Source organism: Diaphorina citri, unplaced genomic scaffold, assembly GCF_000475195.1.
Source record: "Diaphorina citri unplaced genomic scaffold, Diaci psyllid genome assembly version 1.1 scaffold34, whole genome shotgun sequence".
Taxonomy (NCBI): Eukaryota; Metazoa; Arthropoda; class Insecta; order Hemiptera; family Psyllidae; genus Diaphorina; species Diaphorina citri.
This window is the reverse complement of record NW_007377471.1, coordinates 207,046-214,803: the sequence shown is the minus strand read 5'-3', so window position 1 is coordinate 214,803 and position 7,758 is coordinate 207,046. Positions and strand designations below refer to the sequence as shown.

The 7,758-nt window shown below is 39.0% G+C and overlaps 1 long non-coding RNA gene across 1 annotated transcript; it reads left to right on the top strand.

Annotated features, from left to right (window-relative positions):
• Positions 1–22: 22 nt before the first annotated feature.
• LOC103511600 lies at positions 23–622 on the top strand. The gene is made up of 3 exons (XR_541480.2): positions 23–62; positions 252–359; positions 596–622. It is a non-coding gene; the product is annotated as an uncharacterized LOC103511600 (long non-coding RNA).
• The last annotated feature ends 7,136 nt before the right edge of the window (positions 623–7,758 follow it).

Sequence of the window (7,758 nt, the reverse complement as noted above, 5' to 3'; positions counted from 1 at the left end):
AATTTTGTGATAAGATAAGAACTCTATTGAGGCTGCTTTTGCTGCAGGTTACAGAGCAATTGGTGAGTATACCTATGTAAATTTTCTATTCATTTGCTGCCAATCCATTATAGGGGTTTACTAATGGTGGATACAAGCAATTTACCTGTTGTAAAGAGATTTGCTGAACAAAATTATGTATATGGTACCTATTTATTATTAGTTTGAAATTATAATCTTTTCTGTTTTCAATTTTTTTTTCTACTTTCTAGATACTGCCCAGGAGTATGGAAATGAAGCTTCCATTGGGAGAGCCCTGAAAGTTCTTCTGCCCAAATTCAACTTGAAGAGGGAGGATATTTTCATTACCTCCAAATTATGTGAGTAAATGCTTTCATGTAGTGTTACATTTGATGCAGGCATTTATGATGATATACCTTGGTAAAAAATGGAAAAAGATTGAAGTTTATTGATTAAAGCTCCCTTAATTTTTTGCATTTACTCCAAGCAACAAATATTACCTACTAGTGGTCAAACAAACTTCTTCTATATAACATTCTGTCAGCTTTTTGACAATCCCTTGTTGTAAAAAATATTGATTGAACTCTCTTCTCAGCTCCTCAATACAATGGAAATGCTGAACTCCTGAACCGCAGTCAACCATCGTGAGAACTTGTGCTTATCCTTTAAGAGCAGGGAGAACCCTTTGAAACTGCCAGCTAGCTAGGCTGGTTAGGGTTAGCTGTTCTCTTCCCTGTTTATAGTCCCACAGGCATACGCCAGTCTACTCTCTGTTTAACGTCCCCTAGGCTCCCCTAGCGAGACCTATTAGACCTACATAGGTCTGTCTGACTATCTAAGCGGCGGGTATAATACAAGAAGTAATCTTGAACCAAGTATGAACATCATAAGTCATAGAAAATTGACGTATTTAACTCCAGTTGAAATACCTACTCAAAACTCAATTTTCGTCTTTCGGCACCTCCCGAGTAAAACCCTTCAAATGATGAAGGTCTTAAAAAATGTGACCCCAAACTAATTCAAACTCGTGACCTCCTGACAGAGAGTCAAGGTCGTCACCACTAGACCCTCAGAACTGTTCGCCAAAAAGGTAAGTGGGATTGGCACACCCCTCGTAATAATCCACTGATTTTGCCATAGTGAGACTTGGCCATGGCATTGGAATAGTGGGCATGTATGTGGGCATCATCCACTAAGTGTTTATATAGTTTTCTTATATCGCGCCGTACATCAGTGTAGTGAAATGAAACCGACTTGGTTTGTAAAGTGATTACCGAATTTCCGATTTTTTAAATTTTTTTCGAGTTGCGAAATTGACGAAAATATGAAGGTAAGTGTGCTGTATTTGTGTACTTCATGTGTGTTTGTTTATTGGGTACCTATTTTATTATTTTCTATTGCGAAAAAATAGGTTAGCCTTTTTTCTGTCTAAAACTATAAAATTCTCGTATAAAATAGGTATTAATATCCTCAAGCCCTCCGTGCTAAAAGATCCCTTATATGTACTTTTTTGTGAGAGAAGGTGAATCGAAACTTTGATCTTTTGAAGAAATATTTACCTATGATGTTTGCTTTATAATTATTTTTCGAAGGATTACGTAGGTACATTTAAGCTTATCCGGAAATAGAGCCATTCGTTAAATGTTATACCCCGGACGGGATTCGAAACAAGCACCTCCTGATCACGAATCACCTCTTGACTACTTGAGGATTAAGCTATAGAGATCCCGGATTAAACTGACTTTCACGATAATCCATGGTGGTAATTCTCAGCCTTAGAACGAAATCCAAAACCACCTAAGAGGGTTGAAGGTGTTTGACCTATTATGCAGGCCTCCCACTCGGGACAGTAACCAACTTTGCAGAAACCTGGAAACCGATCAAAATGACAGTCATGGTATGAAATTATTAAACCAAATGGCCTTGAATTTGCCATTTACAGTACTGCCTCCTCCTCCTCCTCCTCCTCCTCTCTCTCTCTCTCTCTCTCTCTCTCTCTCACTTTCACTCACATTTATCTCACTCATTCCCTCCCCTTTTCTCACTATCTATCCTTCCTCTTCCTCTCTTTGACTCTCTGTCTCTTTCTCTCTCTCTTTCTCTCACTTTCACTCACATTTATCTCGCTCATTCCCTCCCCTCTTTCCCACTATCTTTCTTTCCCTCTTCCTCTGCCTCTCTTTGGTTCTCTGTCTCTTTCTCCCTCCCAAATCACGCCCTCTGTCTCTCCATGCCTTCCTCTTTCTCTCTCCCACTCACGTCAATCTCATTTCTCTGTTTAATTAGTCTGTAGGATGGAAAATTACCGCCCTTGTTTCTCTCTCTCTCTCTCTCTCTCTTTCTCACCTCCTATCTTCTGTTTTAATCGTTTTTTGTCTGTGCGGGTAAACTGGCAACAACCTATATTACATTTCTCTATATGCATGTATCGTAACAACTTTCATATACGAGTAATACACTGCACTATACATACAGCAACAAAACTCAATACATATATATGTACATTACTCTGCATACAGCAACAACCTATATTACATGTTACATCTCACTAGAATACACCACCTACTCATTTTACCCTTCGCCTGTACAAATTGTAACAACTACCTACAAAACAAAATAGATACCCAGGTAGGTACCTAACAAAATAGATACCTATGTAGGTAATTAGGTAGTTGTTACAATTCCTATGTTGGTACATGCCTCAGAAAATAGGTGCCTATGTATGTAGGTAGCTAGGTAGTTTTTACAATTCCTATGTGACGTGTTTTTTCGACCTTCGTATTTTCCTACTTTGGAAGCTTCTGGTTGATTTGTTATTCGTGGGTGTACTAAGTGTACATACATTTGTTGTAATCAAACTTATTCAGGTATTGAAAGGAAAAGTGTTCAGTATTTGAATATTGCATCGTTCTCGGACGAAAAACGCCGACCCCGTCTGAACACGGGAAATGACGAGGAGGAGGAGGAGGAGAAGGAAGAAGAAAAAGAATAGGTTAGGTCTAAATGAGGGATTTTAGTTACTTCTAAAAGTTCTAAACCATTTGATAAGGCCAGTCCTTAGGTGATTCATAATTTTTTATCCAAGAACAGTAAATGTCTTTCTTACTTTGATGTCACCTATGGCTTTGATCTTGACACTGACCATATTTGTACACAACTGGGAACCAGTTCAGGCTATTTTCAGATCAATGCGACTACAGGCTGGTTTCATCTTGATTCCTTTGTTCGACCCACCAAGTCAGTAGAAAATAAAAGTAGGTACCGAATAGCGACCCCCTAAACCTCTTTTTTCCAACTCCTCTCTTGGGCATTATCTTCACATTTACACTGACTATTAAATCCACAAGTCGTTTCTATGTTTTTCTACACCTACGCTTGAATTTGTAATATGTGTACGGACATCAATTTTACATCCTATTGTTAGGATATCTATATCTTTCGCTAACGACTAGAGCAGAATATTGATAATGAGTATAATTTTATGTAGATAGGTAGGTATATTTTATCTACGTGCTCCTGTCTATTTCCTAAATTGTTTACATAATTTCCTAGAACAGTGTTGACTCAGAGGTCCCCATGACATAGAATTTGTAGAGATCAACATATATTATGTATAATGTATATCTTATAGTTATACATAACAAGATGCATGAAGTGGAATCTGACTTTACCATATAAATCCTAGCCAGTGGCGTGTGGTCAGTCTAAGGGTGGGTTTTACCAACCTTCTTTTTAGCCCCCCAACAGTCTCTAAGGGGTGATGGTCTCTAGCCATGTTTAACTGGCTCCTCCTGAACCGCAGTCAACCATCGTGAGGACTTGTGCTTATTCTTTAAGAGCGGGGAGAACCCTTTGCCATGTTAAATTGGCTGGCTCGTCCTGAACCGCAGTCAACCATTGTGAGGACTTGTACTTGGTCTTTTAAAAGCAGAGAGAACCCTTTGAGGAGCTGCCAGCTAGCTAGGCTGGTTAGGGTTAGCTGTTCTCCTCCCTGTTTATAGTCCCACAGCCAGACGCTAGTCTACTCTCTGTTTAACGTCCTCTAGCCAGACCTATTAGACCTACATAGGTCTGTCTGACTATCTAAGCGGCGGGTATAATACAAGAGTTAATCTTGAACCAAGTATGAACATCATAAGTCATAGAAAATTGACGTATTTAACTCCAGTTGAAATACCTACTCAAAACTCAATTTTCGTCTTTCGGCACCTCCCGAGTAAAACCCTTCAAATGATGAAGGTCTTAAAAAATGTGACCCCAAACTAATTCAAACTCGTGACCTCCTGACAGAGAGTCAAGGTCGTCACCACTAGACCCTCACAACTGTTCGCCAAAAAGGTAAGTGGGACGATGAAGGTCTTAAAAAATGTGACCCCAAACTAATTCAAACTCGTGACCTCCTGACAGAGAGTCAAGGTCGTCACCACTAGACCCTCAGAACTGTTCGCCAAAAAGGTAAGTGGGATTGGCACACCCCTCGTAATAATCCACTGATTTTGCCATAGTGAGACTTGGCCATGGCATTGGAATAGTGGGCATGTATGTGGGCATCATCCACTAAGTGTTTATATAGTTTTCTTATATCGCGCCGTACATCAGTGTAGTGAAATGAAACCGACTTGGTTTGTAAAGTGATTACCGAATTTCCGATTTTTTAAATTTTTTTCGAGTTGCGAAATTGACGAAAATATGAAGGTAAGTGTGCTGTATTTGTGTACTTCATGTGTGTTTGTTTATTGGGTACCTATTTTATTATTTTCTATTGCGAAAAAATAGGTTAGCCTTTTTTCTGTCTAAAACTATAAAATTCTCGTATAAAATAGGTATTAATATCCTCAAGCCCTCCGTGCTAAAAGATCCCTTATATGTACTTTTTTGTGAGAGAAGGTGAGACTACTTGCTTTTAATCGATATATTGATATCGATTACCCATATGTGTACCTGTAATTAACATTAATCTTGCTATGAAGGTGCGTCAACTGATGGTAGAGGAAAATTTTCCGGACTAAAAATAAGACACGGTTCTTTTGCTGTTTTGCATACCATGTAAGAGTATCTTCTATTCATTTTGAGTAGTCTCCATGGTCTGGGAGTCTTTTTTTGAAGAAATATTTACCTATGATGTTTGCTTTATAATTATTTTTCGAAGGATTACGTAGGTACATTTAAGCTTATCCGGAAATAGAACAATTCGATAAATGTTCTGCCCCGGACGGGATTCGAAACAAGCACTTCCTGATCACGAATCACTTACTACTTGAGGATTAAGCTATACAGATCCCGGATTAAACTGACTTCCACGATAATCCATGGTGGTAATTTTCAGCCTTAGAATGAAACCCAAAACCACCTAAGAGGGTCGAAGGTGTTTGACCTATTATGCAGGCCTCCCACTCGGGACAGTAACCAACTTTGCAGAAACCTGGAAACCGATCAAAATGACAGTCATGGTATGAAATTATTAAACCAAATGGCCTTGAATCTGCCATTTATATGCGGGCAACGACCAGGGTATCTTTACATATGTTTTCTATCTTTACATATTATGTATGGGAGGATTACTCTCCTATCCTGTCTTCCTTCTCTCTTTGATTTCGAGACGATAAGACCTTAGCAGTTACAGTTCCCTCTATCAAACCTCTTGGGAAAAAAATCACTAACTGAACAGATTGGAAAGAGATTTAGGTAGTTACTGGCTACTATCGTACTATGTATTATTATGGTCAAATTCCCAAACAATGTTGAGGAAAAAATCACTAACTGAACAGATTGAAAAGAGATTTAGGTAGTTACTGCCTACTATATCGTACTATGTATTATTATGGTCAAATTTCCAAACAATGTTGAGGATAAAATTCCATACCTCGGCCGGAATTGAACCCACGCCCTTCTAATTGCCACAGACGAGCATCTTACCATTACATCTTTTAAGCATTAAAATCGTTGAAAATTATTGCACTCGATACTGTTTACAATTGTGGCGACTAAGGAGGGGTTCAGTTTATGTAGCTTTTTATGAAATTAAATTGTAAACTCAATTAATAATTAATAAATTATTAACGATTTTAAGCATTAAAATCGTTGAAAATTATTGCACTCGATACTTTTACATAATAAAAGGTGGACTCATGTAAACCCAGCTCTTAAATGGGAAGTATTGTCTCTTCTCGCCCATTTTATGAGGATATGTCCCTCATGAATTGGGCGGCATGTCCGCATGTCCTTCATAAAATGGGCGAGAAGAGACAATACTTCCCAATTAGGTGTTGTGGACATGCTACGACACAGACCACACGGATCTAATGTAGCAGTTTTATTGCTCCGAAATAAAAACGGCGATAAACAAAATACAGTGCCTGGGAAATGCATGGGAGTTTGGAGCCATACCACGTGCTGTTCTGACTGTTCTCTATGTATGAATTATACGTTTATGTGTTTTTTTTATGAGGTATCATCAATGTGTATGAAAAGCGATTCTATCCGTAAAGTCAGTGTATAATTACTATTGATGTGATGACTACTTGCTTTTAATCGATATATTGATATCGATTACCCATATGTGTACCTGTAATTAACATTAATCTTGCTATGAAGGTGCGTCAACTGATGGTAGAGGAAAATTTTCCGGACTAAAAATAAGACACGGTTCTTTTGCTGTATTGCATACCATGTAAGAGTATCTTCTATTCATTTTGAGTAGTCTCCATGGTCTGGGAGTCTTCCACATTAAGTAAATACTAGCACACTAACAGGCAAAAAGGCCGGGTTAGATTCCTATGGGGAGTTAAAAGAATATGGCCAAGTGCTTGGACCGTAAAAGAGAGGTTCAGGAAAATGGGCTACCTACTTGCCAATCACCCAAAGGTGACCAAAAAAGGTATAATTGGACAACATTAAGCAGAAAGCTATAGAGATCCCGGATTAAACTGACTTTCACGATAATCCATGGTGGTAATTCTCAGCCTTAGAACGAAATCCAAAACCACCTAAGAGGGTTGAAGGTGTTTGACCTATTATGCAGGCCTCCCACTCGGGACAGTAACCAACTTTGCAGAAACCTGGAAACCGATCAAAATGACAGTCATGGTATGAAATTATTAAACCAAATGGCCTTGAATTTGCCATTTATATGCGGGCAACGACCAGGGTATCTTTACATATGTATGGGAGGATTAGGTAGTTTATGGGATTGAGGGTTGGGTGACGGTGGCCTTAGGTCAAATGACCTAACTCGAAATCGAATAGAGAAGGAAGACAGGATAGAAAGCCAGCCATGCCGAGAGCGAACCTTATCCGTTCAGGATAAAATCCACTCCGGGCGGGAATCAAACCCGCGACTTAGCGCTTACAAGGCAGATGCGCTACCGACCAAGGTAACTAGGCTGTCGATGGGTATCTTTATTTATAACAATACCAATATTGATTAGATATCAAAATATAGGGTGCTTCGAAATGACCGGGGCCACCTGGTATACACTATACACAGGGGTCTAGCAACCACATCAGGGGGAAAATATAGGGTGCTTCGAAATGACCGGGGCCACCTGGTATACACAGAGGTCTAGCAACCACATGAGGGGTCCATATATTGCTAAGAATCTTTTTATCACCCATTAGGGGTTTTCCCTCTCGGGGACTGCAAAAAAAATGATGTAATGTTTTGGAACTCAACCAATATTTCTAAATTGATGGTAATTAAAATTTTCAAACTACAAGATAAGATCATTTAGGTTAATCTTAGTTCTGTGATTGACTTGT